Source organism: Rana temporaria, chromosome 3, assembly GCF_905171775.1.
Source record: "Rana temporaria chromosome 3, aRanTem1.1, whole genome shotgun sequence".
In the NCBI taxonomy this organism is placed as follows: Eukaryota; Metazoa; Chordata; class Amphibia; order Anura; family Ranidae; genus Rana; species Rana temporaria.
In genome coordinates this window covers 293,175,894-293,199,392 of record NC_053491.1, presented here as the reverse complement: position 1 = coordinate 293,199,392, position 23,499 = coordinate 293,175,894, and positions in this window count along the sequence as shown.

Below are 23,499 nucleotides of genomic sequence, written 5' to 3'. Positions count from 1 at the left end.
TAAGGAGAATAGTACAGAAGGTATGTCAGAGGCCATAGTTTGGGAAGCCCATAAGGCTTATATTAGGGGAATGCTGATTAGGGAGGGAGCGGGAAAAAAAAGAACTAAGGAGAAAAAAATATAATTAACAAAAGAAATATATGATTTAGAACAGCAACATAAGAAAACGAGAGAGAAAGAACTCCTATTGAACCTTAGTATTAAAAGGGAGGAGATGAGAGAGGTAATAGAAAGTTTTTTAGCCAAATTAAGAAAGAAAGATATCAATGGGGCAATATGTCTGGGAAATATTTAGCAAAACTATTAAAAAAGAAAAAAACTTAATTACATAGAGAAAATACAAACAAGCACTGGGGGATTAGGATACAAAACACCAGAAATAGCTATAATCTTCCAAGAATATTATGGGAAGCTCTATTCAATTAATTCAAAAGATACAAAAGTAGAGGTGAAACAAAAAGAAGAGAAAATAAAAGCATTCCTGGAGGAGATCGACCTAGATAAAATCCCAGAAGACAAATGTAATTATTCAGAGGCCCCCATAACAGAGGAGGAAATAATAAAAATCATACAAGAACTGCCAAACGGGAAAAGTCCCGGACCAGACGGTCTGACGATACTGTACTATAAAAAATTCATAGACATTTTAACATCGAAATTGTGCTCCTATTTGAATGGGGTGGGTACGAAGTGGGAAATGCGAAAAGAGGCTCTAGAAGCCACAATAGCTATAATCCCAAAAGAAGGTAAAGATAATACTGTACAGTATGCTCTAGCTACAGACCGATTTCACTCCTGAACATCGATACTAAGTTATTCTCAAAGGTACTCGCCAGTAGGATGAAAACAATAATGAAAGACGTGGTCCATGTAGACCAAGTTGGATTCATTCCAGGAAGGGAGGAGAGGGATAATGGAATTAGAACCCTTTTGGCCATTGAGAAAATCAAAGAAAGCGGGACCCCAGGTCTACTCCTGTCAATCTATGCTAAAAAGCATTTCACAGGGTAGACTGGGGCTTCATGCAGAGTACACTTGAGGCTATAGACATGGGACCCAGAATGACTAACTGGATAAAATCTTTATATAATAGACCAACGCCGAGAGTCAAAGTAAATGGGACAGTATCAGAGCCATTTGAGATGAAAAATGGAACTCAAAAGGGGTGCCCCTTATCACCGCAATTGTTTAACCTTGCGCTGGAACCCCTGTTAAGGAGGATAAGGCGGAATGTGGATATCAAGGAGATAAAAGTTGGGGAAGAAGATCATAAACTCGCAGCTTACGCGGATGATATTTTATTTTTTGCAACTAACCCTAGAATAACCCTACCTAATTTAATGAAATGCCTTTAAAGAGTTCGGAAATATGTCTAACTTTAAACAAAACCCAACTAAATCTGAAATACTCAGTATTAATATACCTAAAGCAGAAAGGAATATATACCAAGAAGATTTCCCATTTAGCTGAGGGAAAAAAGAACTAAAGTACCTTGGAATTAAGATAACAACAACTACTGAGACACTATATAAAGTCAAATTGATCCCATTGTTAAACAATATTAAGGCATAACTTAATAGAATAGCACCGGGACAACAGACTTGGAGCGGTAGAATAAATATCTTCAAAATGGTAATTTTACCCAAAATAGTATACCAAAATGCAAATGCTCCCGATTCTACTACCACAGGCATATTTTAAAAAGTTAGTCAATATTCACAACAATTATTTGGAGAGGCAAAAAAACATGTATTAAATTGACACTACTGACAAAGGAAATGGCACAAGGGGGATTGGGGGCACCTGATATGAAAAATTACCATTATGCGATAGTCTTATCACGAATAATAGAATGGGCTAAATATAATACTGAAAAGAGGTGGGTAAATATGGAATCTACAATTAGTAAAACACCACTGGGGAAAGTAATTTGGATCCCGGCACAATACAGAGAACTGAGCACAGACACACACAGCATCACTAGAAATGCATTACAAATATGGGATAAGAAAGGAAAACTGGGAATTCAATTCACCTTTAATACCATTAACCGATACAAAATACTTCACACCGGGATTGAAAAGAATGTTTGGAAAGTGGATTATACAAGTAAACACAAAATTGAAAGATGTAATGGAGCAAAATAAACTGTTAACGTATCAGGTACTAAAAAATAATAGGGAATTGATGCTGATTGATGATTTGCGGTATGCCCAGCTACAATTTTTTTTTTTTTTAAACGATCTCAGCCTATTAGATCTGTAGAAAACTTACGGCCCCTTGAGAAATTATGTGAGGAAAAGGGAAGGAAGGGGTTAATCTCTAAGATCTATAAGATAATAAATGACACAAAAAAGCTGGGCATACCACCATTCATCAAGAAGTGAGAGGAGGAATTGGGGTCACAAGTCAATGATTTTGAGATTAAACAATTAATGAAGAGGGTGCATTCTATGTCGGTAAATTGTAATATAATAGAATTGAACTATAAATTTCTCGTTCGTTGGTATCTAACCCCTGACAAGGTACACAAAAGTTCAGGGTATACTAATATATATTTTTTTGGAAATGTAATGTAATAAGTTAAAATGTGGTGTTTTTATGGAAAATAAATAAAGATATATAGAAAAAAGAAAGATTACACAACCCCTTATATCTGACTGGAAGGAAGGATGGGTGAAAATAGGTATGGCATGCAATCTGCAACCCTAGTGGCACCAGGATGTATAAAAACTTTTTTTTTTTTTCATATCAGTAAAGTTTTTAAATATCGCCCATTGTTCAATTAATCTTATGTAAGACGACTCTCTAACCTCTAGCTATCTCTAAACTCAAGCTATCTAATTTTTTATTAATAGTTAAAATCCAGAAGAATTTCATTTTGTTTTTGCTTTTATTTAGAAAACAAATAATATAGCACTAAAGCAGCATATTGATGTAATGACTGTGAACCAAGGCTATATGATGGGGCATGAATTTGTATTTAATGGAACTGATTTGTATGTTAATTTTCAATGATACCACTAGAGGTCTCCTTATTCCACAATTTAGAGCTGTCATTATCAGTCCTTTATGTGAAAATTAGATCAAATTCACAAAATTTAACAGCCCGTTTTATAATGTAATCACTCAGTATGGAAGAGCTCATTGATGAAATTCCTCATAAAAAGACTCTAACTTTGCTATTCTTTACATGGCACTATATATATATATATATATATATATATATATATATATATATATATATATATATATATATATATATATATATATATATATATATATATATATATATATATATATATATATAAAATAACCACTCAAGTATTTCTGAAATTGAGCTGCTTATCATGAAGGAATCAAAGCGCTGTCACACTAATTGCCTGCGTTCATTTCCAGTCACACTATTTTAGGATCATTTTAATTCATGTGACTTGCACATATTTTTCTGTGATTGGAAAATAATAACCTGGAAAATTAGCAACCAAAAGCACCATATGGTGCAAAATCATATGTAGCAGTAAATTAAAAGTTTCATATGCATATCCAAAATATTTCTTCAGAGTCTATGGATAAATGCTATTTAAAAAGCCTGGGGAAGAGATAGACTTACAAAACATTTTTTGTAGTTACCTAGCACAATGTTTAAAGTGAACCTGTATCTTGCGTATACTAGGGAAAGTAACAGGTTCACTTTACAAGAAGGGCGGAATTTTTTCATCTGATATTCTGACCGTGTGTGGGCCCCATCGGACTTTTTTCCATCGGAGTTTAGAAATAGAACATGTTTTATTTTTTCCTGATATTCCGATCGTCTTTGTGGAACTCCGACAGAGGTGCAGGGTGCTGTGTAATGTAAAGGGGTCCAGAGGTACAGGGTGCTATGTAATGTAAGGGGTACAGAGGTGCAGGGTGCTGTGTAATGTAAAGAGGTACAGAGGTTCAGGGTGCTGTGTAATGTAAAGGGGTACATAGGTGCAGGTTGCTGTGTAATGTAAAGGGGTCCAGAGGTGCAGGGTGCTGTGTAATGTAAAAGGGTTCAGAGGTTCGGTGCTATGTAATGTAAAGGGGTCCAGGGTGCTGTGTAGTGTAAAGGGGTCCAGAGGTGCAGGGTGCTGTGTAATGTAAAGGGGTGCAGAGGTTCAGGGTGCTGTGTAATGTAAAGGGGTACACAGAGGTGCAGAGTGCTGTGTAATGTAAAGAGGTCCAGAGGTGCAGGGTGCTGTGTAATGTAAAAGGGTCCTGAGGTGCGGTGCTATGTAATGTAAAGGGGTCCAGGGTGTTGTGTAGTGTAAAGGGGTCCAGAGGTGAAAGCTGCTGTGTAATGTAAAGGGGTCCAGAGTGCTGTGTAACATAAAGGGGTCCAGAGGTGCAGGGTGCTGTGTAATGTAAAGGGGTCCAGAGGTACAAGGTGCTGGAACCACACATCCCATCATTAACTGCCGCCACAAAGCGCTGACACCGCCCCCCCCCCCCCGGCTGCTCAGTCTAAAATGCCCGGGCCTATTTTTTGTCCCAGTCCAGTCTGACAGTGTGTATGCAAGACAGTTTGAACGGAATTCCGAATTCCAGCGGATTTTATACCATCAGAAATTCTGATCGTGTGTACAGGGCATGAGTTGTTAGTACTTAGCATCCAAATGCATTTTACCAACACCGAAACCACTGCCAGACCACACGTTTTGTAGCTATGATGCAGGGCTATGCCTGTTTCCAAACTCGGCTTCATGAATGCATGGCGACTGGCCACTCAGGCAATGGGCACTGCACTGTACTAAGGCAAAGGGAGAGTTATTCCTGGGTGGCTTGGTAATGGGTAAGAGAAGAGGAGAGCATCAGAAATACCAATACTAGTTGCTTAAGATGAGACTGCCAGTTGAGAGTGCAAGTATTGACAGCTCTCTATAATGCCATTGGATACAAGAAACCTACATAGTGCTTTTTTTGCCAATAGTTTGTGGTACACTGGCTTGGGTCTTTTGAAAAACTGACCAAGAAGAAAAGAGATTCCCCCTAACTTTCTGTTCAGTGGACAACCTCTTACTGGGAAGTAGGGTGGGTGCCAGCAATAGGCAGGTCAGGCAGCTGCCTAGGGTGCCAGGGTAACTGGGCGGCAAAATCCAGATCCCAGCCACTCTCTGGGGATTCAGATTTTTAGAAATACCTGTGCCTCCAGCAGGCAAACAGAAACTTCCACCCTGTGCCCCATAGAAGAAAGGGCACAGCATGGAAGCTTTAGTTTGCCTGCAGGGATCAGGGTGCCGAGCTGGGGAAGAGACCCTGAGGCCCGGTGAGTGGCTGGGCTGCAGAGAAGGCAGGCATGGCTCTCCCAGAGGGGGTGTTCCCTGTACTGTGGCCGGACACCAGACTCTCCGCTCTGTCTGCTCTCTGTCCTGTCCTCAGGTAGGGGGGGGGGGGTGTGTGTATGCGGGGACCGGTCACATGTCGCCGATCTACTGAGAGGATACAAGACTGCTCAGGAAAGCACAGAAAACTCTGCACTCTCCTGAGCTCTGCTGAAAGTTTATGGAGAGTGATCGGTGCTCTGCAACATGTAGAAGTGGTGTGTTCTGCAATGTGTAACTGATCAGTGCTCTGCAATGTATAGATGATCTGTGTTATGCAACATGCAGAGGTGCAGTATCTGTAGGGTGTAGATGATTGGTGTTCAACAAAAAAAGTATACATGATTGCAGTTCTGCGGGGTATAGATAGATGACCAGCCTACCCTATTCTAGCCTGTCTATATACTACCCTACCCTGTCCATTTAATACCCTACCCTGTCCATTTAATACCCTAGCCTGTCTATATACTACCCTAGCCTGTCCATATACTAATCCTAACCTGTCCATATACTACCCAAACCTGTCCAAGCAAGCCAGTGCCATCACCAGCAAGGAGCTGCAAAAATCTCCACCCCCTGCCACCTCCACCATATACATGGGCAGGGCACAGGGAGGGGGTCAGGGGTGGAGCCAATGAGGGCAGCAAAAGTTTTTTTTTTTTTCTAGGGTGTCATAAATCCTTGCACCAGCCCTGCCGGGAAGTGAGGGAAACTCTACAACAGGGAAACAGACAACAATATAAAAAAAAGTGACAGCAGAGGTTCTAGCATTACCCTACAAAAAAAAAAAAAAGTGTCATTGTTCCCCTGAGAGGAAAACAATGGTACCACACAGGAAGTGAAAAAGTCTCTCTGAAGTCACTTCTAACTGCAGTATAACCTGGTAGAAGTTCTAATTGCCCATTCTGTCCAAAGCAAAAAAAAACAATAGGTACACTTTTGTGCACCTTGCTTTATTGTGTCTTGCCATGCATTTTTACATTATGTATTTGCAGGACCCATAAATTTGGCTTGAAAGGAGAAATACAAACTGACACACCAACATGCAGCACACCGTATTCTATGTAAGCAAATGAAAAGAACACAATACTTTTAGTGATAATAAGCACATACAAATTTTCCATCTGACATTGGAGGTCAAAAACCACAGAGAGAGTAAATGGCTGTGCCGTATTATGTAAACCCTTAGAGATTGGAACTTAACATGATACAGGAAAATAAAAAAAAGAACAGGGGGGGAAAAAAGCAGACAGTAAAGTAAGAACACATGCTAAGAGCAGAGGGAAATGGAAAACAAGAGGAGTGTACGTATAAAAAGAAGAATTTGTGCAAATATGGGTAGTGATGTCACAGGGCTCAGCTTTTTCATTCAGCCGGCTGGTTGAAGGAAAAAAAAACTGGACTGATTTCCCCATCTACAAATTAGAGGTGGATGGCAGTGGCGGCTGGTGCTCCATCTTTTTTGGGTGGTGGGGGCGGCAAACAAACCGCTCGGTCGATCTGCAAACAAACCTCCCCCTGTTACTCGCCTGTCTGCCCCCCACCAGCCCCACACTTACCCCATTCAGGTTTCGCGGGCAACTTCGGCAGCTTCCCCCTGCGTCTCCTCCTCGGCAGCTTCCCCCCCTGCCTCTGCTCCCGACCAATACGGTCACTTCTTTTCTCGGCCAATCGGGTCTTAAAACCCGCTTCCTGATTGGCCAGGAGGAGAAGCAGGATAAAAAATAGCGAAAATTAACCACTTAAAGACCGCCCACCGCATATATACTGCGGCAAGGTGGCCCTATTGCATGAATTGATGTACCTGTATGTCGTTTTGTGCACAGGATACAGTGGCCGCAGCAGGGAAGCCGATGTGCCCGTCTGGCGCACGTGATGTCCGCCGGCTAACCACGATCGTTCCTCAGAGAGACAGAATGGGGATCAGCCAATGTAAACAAAGCAAAAGTAACATGCGATTGTCTGTTCCTAGTGAACAGGAACAGCGATCTCTTTATTTCCAGTCAGTCCACTTCCCCCACAGTTAGAAACACCTCCCTAGGACACACTTAACCCCTTGATCGCCCCCTAGTGTTAACCCCTTCCCTGCCAGTGTCATTTTTATAGTGGATATTTTTAGCTCTGATCATTGTAATAATGTCACTGGTCCCAAAAATTGCCAAAAGTATCCGATCTGTCCGCTGCAATGTCGCAATCCTGCTAAAAATCACTGATCACCGCCATTATTAGTAAAAAAATAATAATAATAAAAGTGCCATAAATATATCCCCTATTTTGTAGACGCTATATTTTTTGCGCAAACCAATCAATATATGCTTGTTGCATTTTTATTTACCAAGAATATGTAGAATTCAGAGGGTGTTCAGTGTTTTCAGACAAGAGACTAGCGGAAGATCCGTTAGTCAGGAGGTTCCTTTCAGCCAGATCTAGACATGTTCCCAGGGTCGTCAAACATGTGCCTCCTTGGGATCTCTCGTTAGTGTTAAATGCTCTAACAAGGGTTTCTTTTGAGCCTTTGCATGAGGCTTCCCTGAAATTAATTTCCTTGAAGATTTCCTTTGTTTTGGCTATTACGTCAGGAAGAAGGATTTCTGATCTACAGCCTCTTTCCTGTAGAGCCCCCTTCCTGAGGATTCTAAAGGACAGGGTAGTGATTAGGCCTGATCCTTTCTATTTGTCCAAAGTATCTTCAAACTTTCATAGGTCCCAGGAAGTAGTTCTGCCTAGTTTCTGTACTTCTCCCAAGAATGCAGAGGAGGAAAGATTTAGTCTTTTAGACGTAAAGAGATGTCTTCTGCTTTACCTAGAGAAATCCAGTGGGTTTAGGAGTTCCTCCCAGCTGTTATTATTGTTCAGTGGCCCCAAGAAGGGGTCCAAAGCATCTAAAAGCTCTATTGCTAGATGGATCAGGGAAGCTATTTGTGAATCTTGCAAAGCGTCAGGTCATATCCCTCCTTCTAAAATTAGGGCTCATTCAATGAGATCTATGGCTACGTCATGGGCAGAAAGAGCAGGGGCATAATGGGAAGAAATTCCTAAAGCTGCCGTCTGGTCCTCTTCTCATGCATTTGTCAAACGCATGTTAGGAAAGTGCTTGAGGCTGTTGTCCCTTCCTAAGGTATAGAATCTTGCTTATCCTCTCAAGTAGCTGTCCTGGAAGGTGAGGGGAGGAAAACCCCCATTAGTCTTACCGGTAACGGTATTTCCAGGAACCTTCCAGGACAGCGTCTATATTCCCACCCTTTTCTACTTTCACCTGGTGGTGTTTTGTTATATGTTTCTACGTTTTTTCCTCTGCCGAGTGCACTTTGGTGGAGGTTTGCTTGATCTTCTAAACAACTAAGGGTCAGAGGAAAGGGAGGGGCCTTTTAAATTGTATCTGATTTGTGTTTCCTGTAGAGGGCGGAGCCAATCATCTCTCAAGTAGCTGTTTTGGAAGGTTCCGGGAAATACCGTTACCGGTAAGTCTAACGGGGGTTTTTTCTTTCCCCTTGTTCTTGGCTTGGGGGGGGGGTTGTTGTAGGAGCCCCCTACTCTCTCTAACTTTTTCTTTCCCCCCCTATTTATTTCCTTAGCCTCCCCTTTCCCACTAACTCCCTCCCCCAACTCCCTTTGCTTCACTTCCCCCGTATTGCTATCATTTGTCTCTTATTCGCACTAAAGTTTGCATGTGGGTCATGGAATGTGGGCCATCTATTTAGGTTTAGCACTCTCTAGTGTGTAGGAAAAGAGTAGGAAAAATATAGTTTGTGCTAAACCTGAGCCATGGAATCTGGGTCAGGATTTTTTTAAAGTTTAGGTCTGAGTGACTCATCCTGGCAGCTTTCTGATGCCTCCCCCTGGTCTAGAGGGTTGGAGAATCTTCTAGAATTAGAGGGTGGAGGTTAGGTGTCTTGAACATTTATGGAGCCTTAGCCAATCCTCAGAGGTAGGCTGGCAGGGGGCTGAGACCACTACATAAATAGAAATGAGCCACGCCAGCAGGGGCATTGTGCAAGATAGAGATACAATGTTAAGGAGGCTGACTGTGACTTTGAGGGGTACCCCATAGTCTGGGGGGTCCTGCCTTGGGCCGGGGCTCGGGTGCTGAAAGGTTCCTGCCTAAACCCATGGGAGGAAATCTTTCCTGGAGGCATGGGGGCAAGAGAGAGGACAAAGTGAGTAGTCAACACTGTGGGGACTAACAAAGGGGGGAAACTGCCACATATATCCAGTCTCCCTTGAAGAAAGTGGTGTGCTTAAGTCTTCAGCCTTTCCCTCGAGATCTCCTGAGAGTCAGCCAGGGCTGGTGAAGGGCCAGCTGCAGCCATTGTGGGTTGGCAGTGGCTAAAAAGGTAACGCTGGGGTCAGTGGCCACAAAGGAGAAGTTACAAGATGTTTCACGACAACTGTGCTACACAAAAGGGGCTACAAATTCCTGCCTGTAATGGGCCATTGCTAATCTGATGGGGACTTCTGGGCTCTGAGGAAGAAGGTCTTCCTTCGAAATGCGTCAGCCAGCAGTGGTCTTTGAAATCTCCTCTGGTACCATCTGGAGTCACTTGTCTTCAGACCAATCAATGTCATCTGGAGACTCTGGGCTAGATTCAAGTAGCCCGCCGTAAGTTTGTGCGGGCGTAGCGTATGTTATTTACGCTACGCTGCCGCAACTTACTTGGGCAAGTGCAGTATTCACAAAGCACTTGCTCCGTAAGTTGCAGCGGCGTAGCGTAAGCGCGCCTAATTCAAATGAGTATGAGGGGGCGTGTTTTATGTAAATGGTTAGTGACCCGACGTGATTGACGTTTTTCCCGAACAGCGCATGTGCCGTCCGTGGAATTTCCCAGTGTGCATTGCTCCAAAGTACGCCGCAAGGACGTCATTGGTTTTGACGTGAACGTAAATTACGTCCAGCCCTATTCGCGAACGACTTACGCAAACGACGTAAAAATTTCAAAATTCCACGCGGGAACGACGTCCATACTTAACATTGCATAAGCCTCATAATACCTCATAATAATACACCGAAAAAGCCTGACGTAAAAAAATAGCGCCGGGCGTACGTAAATGTGTGAATCGGCGTATCTAGGTCATTTGCATATTCTACGCCGAAAGCGATGGAAGCGCCACCTAGCGGCCAGCGGAAATATGCACCCTAAGATACGACTTACGCCAGTCGGATCTTAGGCTAATGTCGGCGTATCTTGCTTTCTGAATACAGAAAAAAGATACGCCGGCGCAGCTTTGAATTTACGCGGCGTATCTATAGATATGCCGGCGTAAATCAATGCTGAATCCAGCCCTCTGTATTTTGAGAGTTTTTATCATCTGTTTGTGAGTAGTTTTTTTAACTATATACTTCCAATAAAATATACCTAAGGATAATGCACAAGGTTAGTTGTTAATTCATATACTGTATATACACAGATGCCATGAATAACACATTGCAGTATAAAGTATAGTTACTGTGAGCATAGCTTGTAATCCATATCATAAAATATATATTAAAATCATTAAAGATTGCAGAAAATTCACAATAAGCTGTAAACTCATGATTAGGATGCATATAAAAAAGCTCTACGCATGTGTTTCATGGAATTCACTCCACTTCTTCAGGAGCGAATGCAATGTGCGTAAAAAGGCAGCTCCAGATTTAGCTTGAGGTGCTGCAAATTTAGGGCTGCCAGGGATGTGTCTGTCCCGGGAGCTGTGGCAGTAGCCCGTGGAAACCCCCAAAGGGATATGGGCAGGCCCGTCGGAACAGGAGAGGCAATGCAAGCAATTGCTTGGGGCCCCGAGCTGGAAGGGGGCCCGCAGCCGAGTGGGGCCCGGTGAGGAGACACTACACCGCCTAGGAAGCCCGGCCGCACTGTCCTCCACGGAGCTTGCACTATCCACCAGGCAGCCGCCGACATGTCAAGCAGCAGCGCCGACACCCCCCCCCCCCCCTGGCTTGAGCTCTTCGCTCTGACACTGTGACAGAGAGCAGAGGGGGGGGGGGGGCGGCTGCCTTGTTCTGAATCTGAGCGGAGAGTGTAGAGGGGAATCTATGGACACATGTAAGTCACATGTGTCCAGCAATCCCCCTCTACACTCTCCGTTCAGAACAAGGCAGCCCCCCCCCCTCTGCTCTCTGTGTCCACAGGCCTCTCTCACTTCTCTCTACAGTGTTCAGCAGCACAGCGACCCCCCCCCCTCCCCCCCTTCATGCTCTCCTGTCTGGAGCAGACATGGATGGTGCATCATGGGATATAGCATGGCACTGGCACCTGGCAGCGGCTCCCGGGCTTGGGGTCAGGTGGAGCCTGGAAGAGGCACGAACACAGCAAACAGCAGGTACACATTACTATATTGTCAGAAGTTTGCTGAGCCCAAGACCGTCACCTGGTGACACTGGTGTGGTGAATAAAAACGGTTGTATATTGTATATATGTGATGACAACTTCTTGTGTAACTTCATTTATGAGGATTTAGGTTGAAGATTGTCCTCCTGTTAATCGCTAGTGTCATTTTGGAGTATCCTGACCCCTGAACCCTTCTCATGATCATTGACATAACATTTTTAAATGTGTTTGTGTATTAAAATATCCCACACCCCACATTGCATTGATTGGCACTGGTGACGCTGTATTTGATGGGCATTGGTGACACTGTATTTGATGGGCGCTGGTGAGGCTGCATTTGATGGGCGCTGGTGACGCTGCATTTGATGGGCACTGGTGACACTGTATTTGATGGGCGCTGGTGAGGCTGCATTTGATGGGCGCTGGTGACGCTGTATTTGATGGGTGCTGGTGACGCTGTATTTGATGGGCACTGGTGACGCTGCATTTGATGGGCGCTGGTGACGCTGTATTTGATGGGCGCTGGTGACACTGTATTTGATGGGCGCTGGTGAGGCTGCATTTGATGGGCGCTGGTGACGCTGTATTTGATGGGCGCTGGTGAAGCTGTATTTGATGGGCGCTGGTGACGCTGTATTTGATGGGCGCTGGTGAGGCTGCATTTGATGGGCGCTGGTGACGCTGTATTTGATGGGCGCTGGTGACGCTGTATTTGATGGGCGCTGGTGACGCTGTATTTGATGGGCGCTGGTGACGCTGTATTTGATGGGCGCTGGTGACGCTGTATTTGATGGGCGCTGGTGACACTGTATTTGATGGGCGCTGGTGAGGCTGCATTTGATGGGCGCTGGTGACACTGTATTTGATGGGCACTGGTGACGTTGCATTTGATGGGCGCTGGAGAGGCTGTGTTTGATGGGCCCTGGCGACACTGTATTTGATGGGCACTAGTGGGGCTGTATTTGATGGGCGCTGGTGACACTGCATTTGATGGGCGCTGGTGACACTGCATTTGATGGGCGCTGGTGAGGCTGTATTTGATGGGCGCTGGTGAGGCTGTGTTTGATGGGCCCTGGCGACACTATTTGATGGGCGCTAGTGAGGCTGTATTTGATGGGCGCTGGTGACACTGTATTTGATGGGCGCTGGTGAGGCTGCATTTGATGGGCGCTGGTGACACTGTATTTGGGCGCTGGTGACACTGTATTTGATGGGCCCTGGTGACGCTGCATTTTATGGGCGCTGGTGACGCTGCATTTGATGGGCGCTGGTGAGGCTGCATTTGATGGGCGCTGGTGACACTGTATTTGGGTGCTGGTGACACTGTATTTGGGCGCTGGTGACACTGTATTTGATGGGCCCTGGTGAGGCTGTATTTGATGGGCGCTGGTGAGGCTGTGTTTGATGGGCCCTGGCGACACTATTTGATGGGCGCTAGTGAGGCTGTATTTGATGGGCGCTGGTGACACTGTATTTGATGGGCGCTGGTGAGGCTGCATTTGATGGGCGCTGGTGACACTGTATTTGGGCGCTGGTGACACTGTATTTGATGGGCCCTGGTGACGCTGCATTTTATGGGCGCTGGTGACGCTGCATTTGATGGGCGCTGGTGAGGCTGCATTTGATGGGCGCTGGTGACACTGTATTTGGGTGCTGGTGACACTGTATTTGGGCGCTGGTGACACTGTATTTGATGGGCCCTGGTGATGCTGCATTTGATGGGCGCTGGTGAGGCTGTGTTTGATGGGCCCTGGCGACACTGTATTTGGGCGCTAATGACACTGCATTTGATTGGCGCTGGTGAGGCTGTATTTGATGGGCGCTGGTAAGGCTGCATTTGATGGGTGCTTCGTTATAAAGGTGGGGCATACATGGGCAGGGCAAAGGGGGTGGGGTCAGGGGTGGAGCCAAGGGGGGCGGCAAAATTAGGTTTCGCCTAGGGTGTCAAAAATCCTTGCACCAGCCCTGTATGCAGCCCTCTTTTATATGTCATGCTATGCTGGGGCACTAGTGATTCATCTTGCCCCACCATCACCCCTTCCATCCACCCGGCTGTTGGTTTTCTGCTTGCTGTGGTTCTGCGCTGTGCGTGCGGGGGGGGGGGGCTCCATGTCCATTTTGCTTGGGGCCCCCTAATTCCTTCAAACGGCCCTTGATATGGGTCTCTGTGTCATAGCAGTTATAAATACAGGTGACAGCTCCAGTGAATATCTGGGGATCCCACATGTTAGCAGCATAATCCGGGTGTGGTGTGCAATGTCCTCAGGAGAGAAAGGGAAAAATAATTATAATAAAAAAGTCTCTTCTTTCTCTTTCCTGAGGACATTGCACACCACACCCTGATTATGTTGCTAGCATGCAGGATCACCAGATATTCACTGGAGCTGTCACCGGCATTTACACCTTCTGTGACACGGAGACCCATATCCCTCTGGGGGTTTGAACGTGTGTGCCTTGAGCAGTGCCGGCCCAAGACATTGTGCTGCCTGGTACCAAGAATGAAATGCTGCCCCCCCCCCCCCCCCCCCCCCAAAAAAAAATCACGCCCACCAAAATGCCCCATATCCATTATTTTATATCATGATAACTAAAGAGGACCTGCCATGGCTCTATATACATGTATATGAGTAGAAAGAGGACCTGTCATGGCTTTATACATGTAAAGGAGTATAAAGAGGACCTGACATGGCTCTAAACATTTATGTTGGAGTATAAAACGACCTGTGCGTGGCCGTGGCCACGATGTCAGCTGGACACACACGATCGCTCCAGAGAGCCAGAACAGGGATTTGTCAGTGTAAACAGACAGATCCCCATTCTGACAGGGGAGGAGAGACAGATCTGCTGTTCCTAGTGATTAGGAACAGAAACCTCTCTCCTCCTCCAGTCAGTCCCCTCCCCCCAGTTAGAAACACCTCCCAGGGAACACATTTAACCCCTTTCCTGCCAGTGACATTTACACAGTAATCAGTGCATTTTTATAGCACAGATCGCTGTAAAAATGTCACTGGTCCCAAAAAAGTGTCAAAGGTGTCCGATCTGTCCACCGCAATGTCACAGTCTCGCTAAAAATCGCAGATTACCGCTATTACTAGTAAAAAAATAAATAAAAATGCTATAAATCCATCCTCTATTTTGTAGACGCTATAACTTTTGCGCAAACTAATCAATATACACTTTTTGGCCCGGATTCAGAAAGGACTTACGCCGACGTATCTGCTGATACGCCGCGCAAGTCCACGGATGCGCCGTCGTATCAATGTGCGTTATTTATAATAGAAGATACGCCTGAATTTTGGCCTCATCCGACCGACGTAAGTCTCCTACGCCGTCGTATCTTGGGTGTATATTTACGCTGGCCGCAAGGGGCGCTTCCATAGATTTAGGCGTCGAATATGTAAATGAGCAAGATACGTACTTACGCCCGTCGCAGTAGGCTACACCGTTTACGTAAGGCGTACGTCTGGCGTAAGTTTACCCCTCATAAAGCAGGGGTAAGTCATGTAAAGGTATGGGCGCGGGAACAGAGTCGTATTTTACGTCATTTACGTAAGTCGTACGTGAATGGGGCTGGGCGTAGGTTACGTTTACGTCGTAGGCATTGAGCCGGCGTATCTTTGGGAATAAATTCGACGTGATTGTGAGCATGGGCGCGCATGCGCCGTTTGTTCGGCCATTCATTTACATGGGGTCACGGTTCATTTACATGTATCACACCCACTACCTTCCTACTTTGAATTAGGTGGGCTTACGCCGGCCAATTTACTTTACGCTGGCGCAATGTTGGGGGCGAGTGCTTTGTGAATACTGTACTTGCCTCACTATGTTACGTCGGCGTAGCGCATATGAGATGCGCTATGCCCGACTAAAGATGCGCTCAGGTACGTGAACCTGGGCCATTGTGTTTTTTTTTACCAAACATATGTAGAAAAATACATATCGACCTAAACTGATAAAGAAATGTATATTTTTATTTTTTTGGATGTTAATATATATATTTAAATTGTCGCTATTTTTGTTTATAGCACAAAAAATAAAATCGCAGAGGTGATCAAATACCACCAAAAGAAAGCTCTATTTGTGGGGAAAAAATTGCGTAAATTTTGTTTAGGTACAATGTCACATGACCGCGCAATTATATAAAATAAAATAGTTCAACTCACCATAATGCAGAATCAGTGGGAGCCCCGAGTATGTCACTTACCGCGTCACCTGTTATCAGATGCAGCTTGTCACTTGCCACACATTGCAGATTTTCACTTGCCACGACACCGCCTGCCACTCATTGCGGATTTTGTCACCTGCCACACGTTGTGAATTGTCACTTGCCACGTCACCTGCCACACATCGCGGATTGTCACCTGCCACACATTGCGGATTTTGTCACCTGCCACACATTGCGGATTGTCCCTTGCCACGTCGCCTGCCACATGTTGCAGATTGTCACTTGCCACGTCACCTGCCACACATTGCGGATTGTCACTTGCCACTTCACCTGCCACACATTACGGATTTTGTCACCTGCCACACGTTGTGATTTGTCATGTTGCAGATTGTCACTTGCCACTTCACTTGCCACATGTAGGACAGTCCTCTTGTTTCCCTGTGTCCTGTAGCAATCACTCTCTGTTACTTCCTGGTTCCAGACTCTCTCTCCCAGCAGAGTGCTGGGGGCTGAAGTTGGCTGGCTGTGCACAACAATGGGGCAGTCAATCTTCTGGGACTGCATGTCCCATGATGCTCCGCTAGACCCTAGTCTCTGTTGATTGGCCACAGCACAGCCAATCAGGAGAGACAAAGAACTAAGCGGCGAACCAGGTGAGAGCCGCTCTCTCTCCATGCTGTGCTGACAGGAGAAAGGAGGGGGCGAGTGGGGGAGATATACTGATGTCCCGCAGCTCGCCTCTCTCCCACAGTGTCACAGCTTCCCTTTCTATAGCGGGCGCCAGGCTGGCACACTGGGGCCGCTTACAGTAGCACTGCCTGCCCGATGGCGGCCCTGAGAATGGGCTGGCTGTCGGGCGGCAATTTGCCGCCCCCTTTAATGTGCCGCCTGGGACCCGAGGTACCATCGTGTCCCATGGTAGGGCCGGCCCTGGCCTTGAGTCTCCATGGGCCACTGCCACAGTTCCCGGGACAGACACATCCCTGGCAGCCCTCAATTTGCAACGCTGCATGCTGAATCTTGAACTCACTTGCATCCGCTCTTGAAGAAGTGGAGTGTATTCCACGGCATACATACGTCAAGCATTTTTTTTAATGCATTATAATCATGCGTTTACAGCTTAGATTATTATGAACTTTCTGCAATCATTAATGACGTTAACATATATTTTATGATCTAGATTACAAGCCAGTTCACACTGGGGCAGATTCATGTACAATGGCGCAGATTTGGACCGGCGTAGCGCATCATTTTTAGACTACGCCGGCCCAGCGTGGAGAGGCAGTTAGGTGATTCACCAAAAATATTCTGTGTAAGATGGGCCAGCGGGGGCGGATTTTAGATGGGGTAAGGCCAAATGGGAGTCACCCTATGCTAATGAAGTGCCGACCGTGGCGCAGTGGTCACGCCGGGGCGCATCTTAGACCGCGCATGCGCAGTGACATCCAGGGGTAAAGGCCCCAATCTGCACATGCTCAGAACTGCGCCCCGGCGTGACCCCTGAGCTACGCCGGCCCACTACCAATGCCCAGTCCATAAATCAGCCCAGACTTCCGCCCTGCAGGTGCAAATGTACTGAAGCTTTTTTCTTTTCCAAGCTAGGTCGTTTGCAGTGTGCTGGGGCAGTAATGGCTGATGAGGAATCCTCAGGTGGGCGGATGACCAATTTCAGCCCAGAGGAGAGGGCTGTAATTATTGAGGGCCTCTCCCAACATGGGGACCGCCTCTATGGGCCACAGAGTGCCTACACTGGCAAGGCTGACAAACTCCGAATTTATGTGGAGATCACAGCGCTGGTGAATGCTTTGGGGGTGGCGGAGAGGGAGCCAAAGCACATCCGGAAGAAAATAAATGATTTGCGTCACTTAGTAAAAGAAAAATTGGTGGCCAATAAAAAGCATGCCAGTGGAACAGGAGGAGGACTAGCCAGAAGGATCACCCTGACAGCGGAGGATTTTGTTGTGGCCAGGTTCCTGGCTAGGGAGCTGGTGGAGGGCCTAGAGGGCTTTGATTCTGGGGATCAGCCCTTGAGGAGAGGTAAGTGTGTTTTATCTTCTTTCGAGTGTGTTGCTTGTGTGTGTGTGGGGGGGGGAGGGAAGAAGTGTCAAGTGTGTGGGTCCACCAACATCTGAATGTTTTGTGTCCTCCACAGTTGTGCAGGATGGAGCTGGGCCATCATCGGCTGCAGGGCAACCCACCACATCCAGGGTGGAGACTGCCCCTACGTCTGTGATGGAGGAATTGGAGGAGGAGCAGGTCGTGGTAGAGGAGGAGACTATTTATTGATTGGTGAAGACCCCCCATTGATGGCCCCTCCCAAACCTCTCCCCTCATTAGAGTTACCCCCTCAGGGCTCTCAATCCCTATCAGGGATTCCCCCTCACGGGACCCCAGCCCCTCCAGGGCCAGCCCCTCACGGGACCCCGGCCCCTCCCAGGCCAGCCCCTCACGGGACCCCAGCCCCTCCAGGGCCAGCACCTCCACCCGGCCTCAAGCCGCTCCTGCCCCGAGGAAGGCTTTAAAAAAAACGAGGGGAGTCCCTGCAGAGCTGGAGTTCAGTCTGGCAAGGGACCAAACCAGGCAGACCCGCCACATTGGGACTCTTGCGGGGGATCTAACACGGGTCGCAGCTAGCCTGGCGTCCTCTGCCGAGAGCCAGGCTGCCTGCACTGTGGCAGTGAAGGAGGCTGTTACGCAGCAGGCTGGGCAGAGTCGGCTCATCAATGAGAGCCTGCAGGACGTTGTGGGGAATGGGGCAGCCCTTCTGTCCTGTCTGGGGGACCTGCAGGACACCACATCTCAGCTGGTTGCTGAGGTCCGGAGCCTGGCAGGTGCTGTCAGAGAGGAGGGGAGGCTGACACGGCGCCAGCAGCGCAGCACTACCACCCGCCAGCTGCGGATGCAGGCTGCCACCAATAGGTACCTCCACCGGCTAGCCGTGGCAATGGAGGGCAGGCAGGCAGCTATGGAGAGTCTGGGCGAGGTTACACCACCATCCCCCCCAGCTCCACCTGCCCCACCAGCCCCCCCAGCCCCCCCAGCCCCAGTTCGCACCAGGCAACAGCGCCCCAAAACCCTAGGGACAAGAAAGAGCCCACACCAGGGCCGTTGATTTTTTGGACTATTTATTTTTTACTCAGGTTATGAGTGTTTTTTATTTATTGTATACTCAGGTTATGAGTCTTTTTTATTTATTTCCCTGCACACGGGGAGTAGTGCAGGCTTCAGTGTGAATGGTGTGTGAATGTGGGGGGGGGTGACACTCCTGCCATTAAGGTTTGTCACTCTCAGTCGTTGGGGAGAAGTGATCCCCACGACCCGTGTGAAAGGTGTATGAATGTACAGCAACATAATTGGAGCCTTGGCGTGGCGTTGCTGCTCCCTAGTACCATGGGGGGTACTTCGGTCTAATCCAATTCAATGTGGATGTGGGGTGTATGTGCTAGGGACCACAGTGGTGTACATGCGTGCATTCTCATTGTTTAATGTGGGTGTTTAACGTGAAAAGAAGCCTTCCACGAGGCGTGTCCTGACTGCTCTTCCATCAGCAGACGGGGTAGCCTCTGGCAGGGGGGATTGTCTGGTTGAGGGGTCAGGTCAGAGACGTAGCTCAATCTCCAGGCCCCTTCTCACTGCGAAGTTGTGCAGCATGCAACATGCCCCGATGATTTGGCACACAAAGTCTGGGGAATACAACAGTGTACCCCCAGACTTATCCAGGCATCGGAAACGGGACTTCAGGAGGCCAAATGTGCGCTCCACCACTCCACGGGTACGTGCGTGTGCTTCATTGTATCTTCTCTCTCCTGGGGTCTGGGGGTTCTGGAATGGAGTCATCATATGGGGTCCCAGTGCATATGCTGCGTCACCTGGAAGGGAAAAGACAGGAGAATGTTAGTCGTGCATGTGCCCCTCGTGATGTCTGCATCATGGGGGGGGACAGTCATACCTGACACCCATGTCACTCACCAACCAGCCAGCTGTTCCCATACACGTTCTGTTCAAATTCTGTAGGGATGGTGCTTTGACGGTATATGAAGCGATCATGACAGGATCCGGGGTGTTTGGCACGGACGTGCCATATGAGGCATTGGGTATCGGCAATCACCTGTACATTGATGGAATGCCAATGCTTCCTATTGCAGTATATGTGCTCCATGTCACGGGGGGGGGGGGGGCTGTAGTGCCACATGTGTGCAATCAATGGCCCCCACAGTGCGTGGGAATCTGTCAATTTGGTAGAAATCTGTCATTGTCTTCAGCCGCTGGACCTCCTGGGTGGGTTTTATGATTTGGTTGGCCATGCGTCTCAGGATTGCAGGGATAACCTGGTGCACACATCTGCTCATGGTGGATTGTGACATCCCAGCCGACAATCCACTTGTTCTTTGAAAAGATCCAGTGGCGAGGAAATGCAGTGTTGCCAGGACCTTCACCAGTGGCTGCACTGCATGTGTGCGGTGTGTTGGGCTGGTGATGACTTCACGGCTGAATCTGTAGATGCGATACACCTCCAATTCCCCCATGGCAAAGACGTCAATGCGCGTGCGGAATATCCTCTCCCGTGCCCTACTACGTGCCCGTCGACGCAATAGTGCAAGGACCACGGCTGCCCCTGGCATGTTGGCACACAGATGTGTTGTCCAGCAAGTGTTGTTGCTCAGGTCGTCTGTAACGCTGCTGCTTTAGCTGCTCTCCAGCTGACCTGTGCAAGTCTGGTGCAAAGTTATCCCTGCTTTTATGAGGGGTAACTTGGCGCCGGAATTTTCAGTTCCGCGCACCGGGAGTAGCCTGCGCCGGTCAAGCTTAAGTTGATGAATCGGCCCAACAACCTCATTTGCATATTTAAAACACAAAAACCATGGCCGCACCTGATTCGACCAGCGTAAATCTGCGCCAACGCCACGCCGGTGTGGAAATGTTACACCGAGGCGATGAAGTCTATTTGGAGGCGTAATCTGGTTCTCTGCATCTCCCAAAAAAATGGTGTAAGTGCTACATGAATCTGCCCCACTGTCTTTAGTTATTCATGACATCTGTGTGTGTGTGTGTGTGTGTATATATATGTAGCGCTACCCCCGCAGGAGCCGCTGCTTAGATTTGGTATCTACTCTCACTAATCTATCCACCCCCTTTAAGTGGCTCGAGCCCTCCCTTGGCACACCAAGAGCAACTTGCAAATATATTGCGAATCCCACGTGTAGCTATGGGACCCCAATAATACACAAATAAAATATCTATAGTGACATGCAGTATTGTTGTTACCTTTCCTTTGATTGCAGACTTTAGGAGCAAACACACCTCACAATAAATGCAGTTAAACCAAAAGTAACTTTACTTGGCATGTAAGAATAAAAAGAACAAACAATGATTTACACACACAAATATATATATATATATATATCTGCCTCTGCAAAGGGCCCTTTGCGAGAGTCAATAAAACAACAAAAGGAATGTTAACAGTATAAACTCTATAATTAACTTTAAATGATCTATGCTCGCGAGCTCCCCTAGTGGGTAGTCTATTGAAGTACAATTGCTAATAAATCTCAATCAGGCCTAGCCTGCTTCAGAAAGTTCCTCAGCGTCAAAGTCTATTTCTAGGCTCGTTGGTGCACTTTTTAATATATTTTTAATCCACAGGGGTCTTTAACCTCAGTCTAAGGTATAATCAACACAGGTGTAATGTACCGATCCTCCAGTCAGCATCAGTCAACGTGGCCAGAGTGACTTTCAGATATTCCTTAACAGATCAATAAACAGTATGCCTTTCTGAGATGTGAGGCGCTGTAAGTCACAAAGCTATTTGGGTATGGAAACTTGGGCAAGTGCCCTCTCACCCGAACAGGCCTAGTCCGCCTGAGCTTCTTACTGAAGATAAACTGTTCAATAGCACACCACAGCACACGATCTTCGGTGTCCTGCTTTCCGCAGCTCCAGTCGTCAGTCAGTCAGTCTGTCCGATCTCCTGGAACACAAGCTGGATACACTTGATCTTGTCCCCTCCGGATGGTTGGTCTCCCGGTGGATCCAGGCCCAGGCTTCGGGCCTAAATGCTCAGTTGTGGTGCTCTCCACAGCTCCGCAGAGGGAGAGATGCCGATCCCAAGAGAGTGAGTTCGGCTCCACCCAGTCTTTAAATAACCTCCCCCATAAGTCTGTGGGGAGGTGTCATGTGTTCCAGGAAGACAAGGCATTGTGGGAACTGTAGTTTATTTGTACTAATTGTCAATGGAGTCCGTTTCTCCTGGTACCTCTAGTCCCACAATGCATTGGTTTCTTTAGAAAAAGATAAACAAACAAGTATATACAGGTTACTGGAACTCCAGGGAAGAGATTTAGGTATGCAATATTACCACAAGTCTTTGATAATATGACCCCCTCTACACACTCCCCCCACTCAAAGTTTTTGGTCCCCAAAGATACCTAACAAAATCTTAGTGCTTCTAGGTGATTACACAATTCTGACAGAGTAACCTCCCACCAATTGCTGGCTGGGGGCAGGCTAGTCTGTCCACTATTTACTAACACCGAGGTGTGTTGCTCAGGTGTGCCAGGGGGTGAGCTGGGGTTGTCCTCCACCAAATTCGTGGTGGGAGGACTAGGTAAAGTATCGGACCGTTTAGAAGTAATAATGGCTTCTTCAGAGCATTCCCCCAATTGGTCATAAGTTAGTCTCTTTGGTGGGTGAATAGCCCTTCTTTCCCTCTGTTCTTTAGGAACTGCAGGTTCAGGAAGAATAGGTTCAATTTCATTGTCTTCTGAGTCAGGCACAATAGTTTCCATATCTCCTGAATCACTTAGTTCTCCATCAGCCAGGCTTGAGGCCTCTATGAAATCTTCAGTAGATGATAAATCCACATCCTCCTTCAACTCCTCAATAAGTATATTGAGAGGCACAAATTCAGGGGCTTCCGGTCGAAGGGTCCCACTATTTATCACTTCAGATGAGGACAATAACGAAGTACTAGGCTCTGGTTGTTGAGAGGACCATAACCACTCTGACCCTATCCATTCATCTGTGGACTCTTCATCTTCTGTATCTGGATGTGTCATTTGAGATCTAGTGACCGGCCCAGATGATCTGGAGGTTGAGTGAAATTCCAGAGGAGCAGATGCAGGAGGTATTCAAACAACTTAGGTAGGTCCTCGCTTCCCATTTGAGTCACGTTACAATAAAACTTGGGTACTCCCACTGCCGAAACTCCTATTTCTTCGGCTCTGGGTCTTCCCTTCATCTGTAACTCCAATCCTTGACACAGAGCTCGCACCCCCTCAGGGGTTATTTGAGTCCACTCTTTATCAGACACAATTGACCCATGGGGCCTTCTTGATAGAGCATCTGCATCTCTGTTTCCCACTCCTGGCTGATATTTCAAACTGAAATTGAATCCTTAGAGGGCAGCCAACCATCTATGTCCTGTAGCATCCAATTTGGCTGTGGTTAGCAGATAAGTGAGCGGGTTGTTGTCAGTTCTCACCACAAACTCAGCCCTGTATAGATAGGGCCAGATTCACATAGGAGAGCATATCTTTGTGCGGGCGTAGCGTATCCTGTTTACGCTACGCCTCCGCAACTTAGACAGGCAAGTGCAGTATTCACAAAGCACTTGCTCCGTAAGTTGCGGCGGCGTAGCGTAAATCGGCCAGCGTAAGCCTGCGTAATT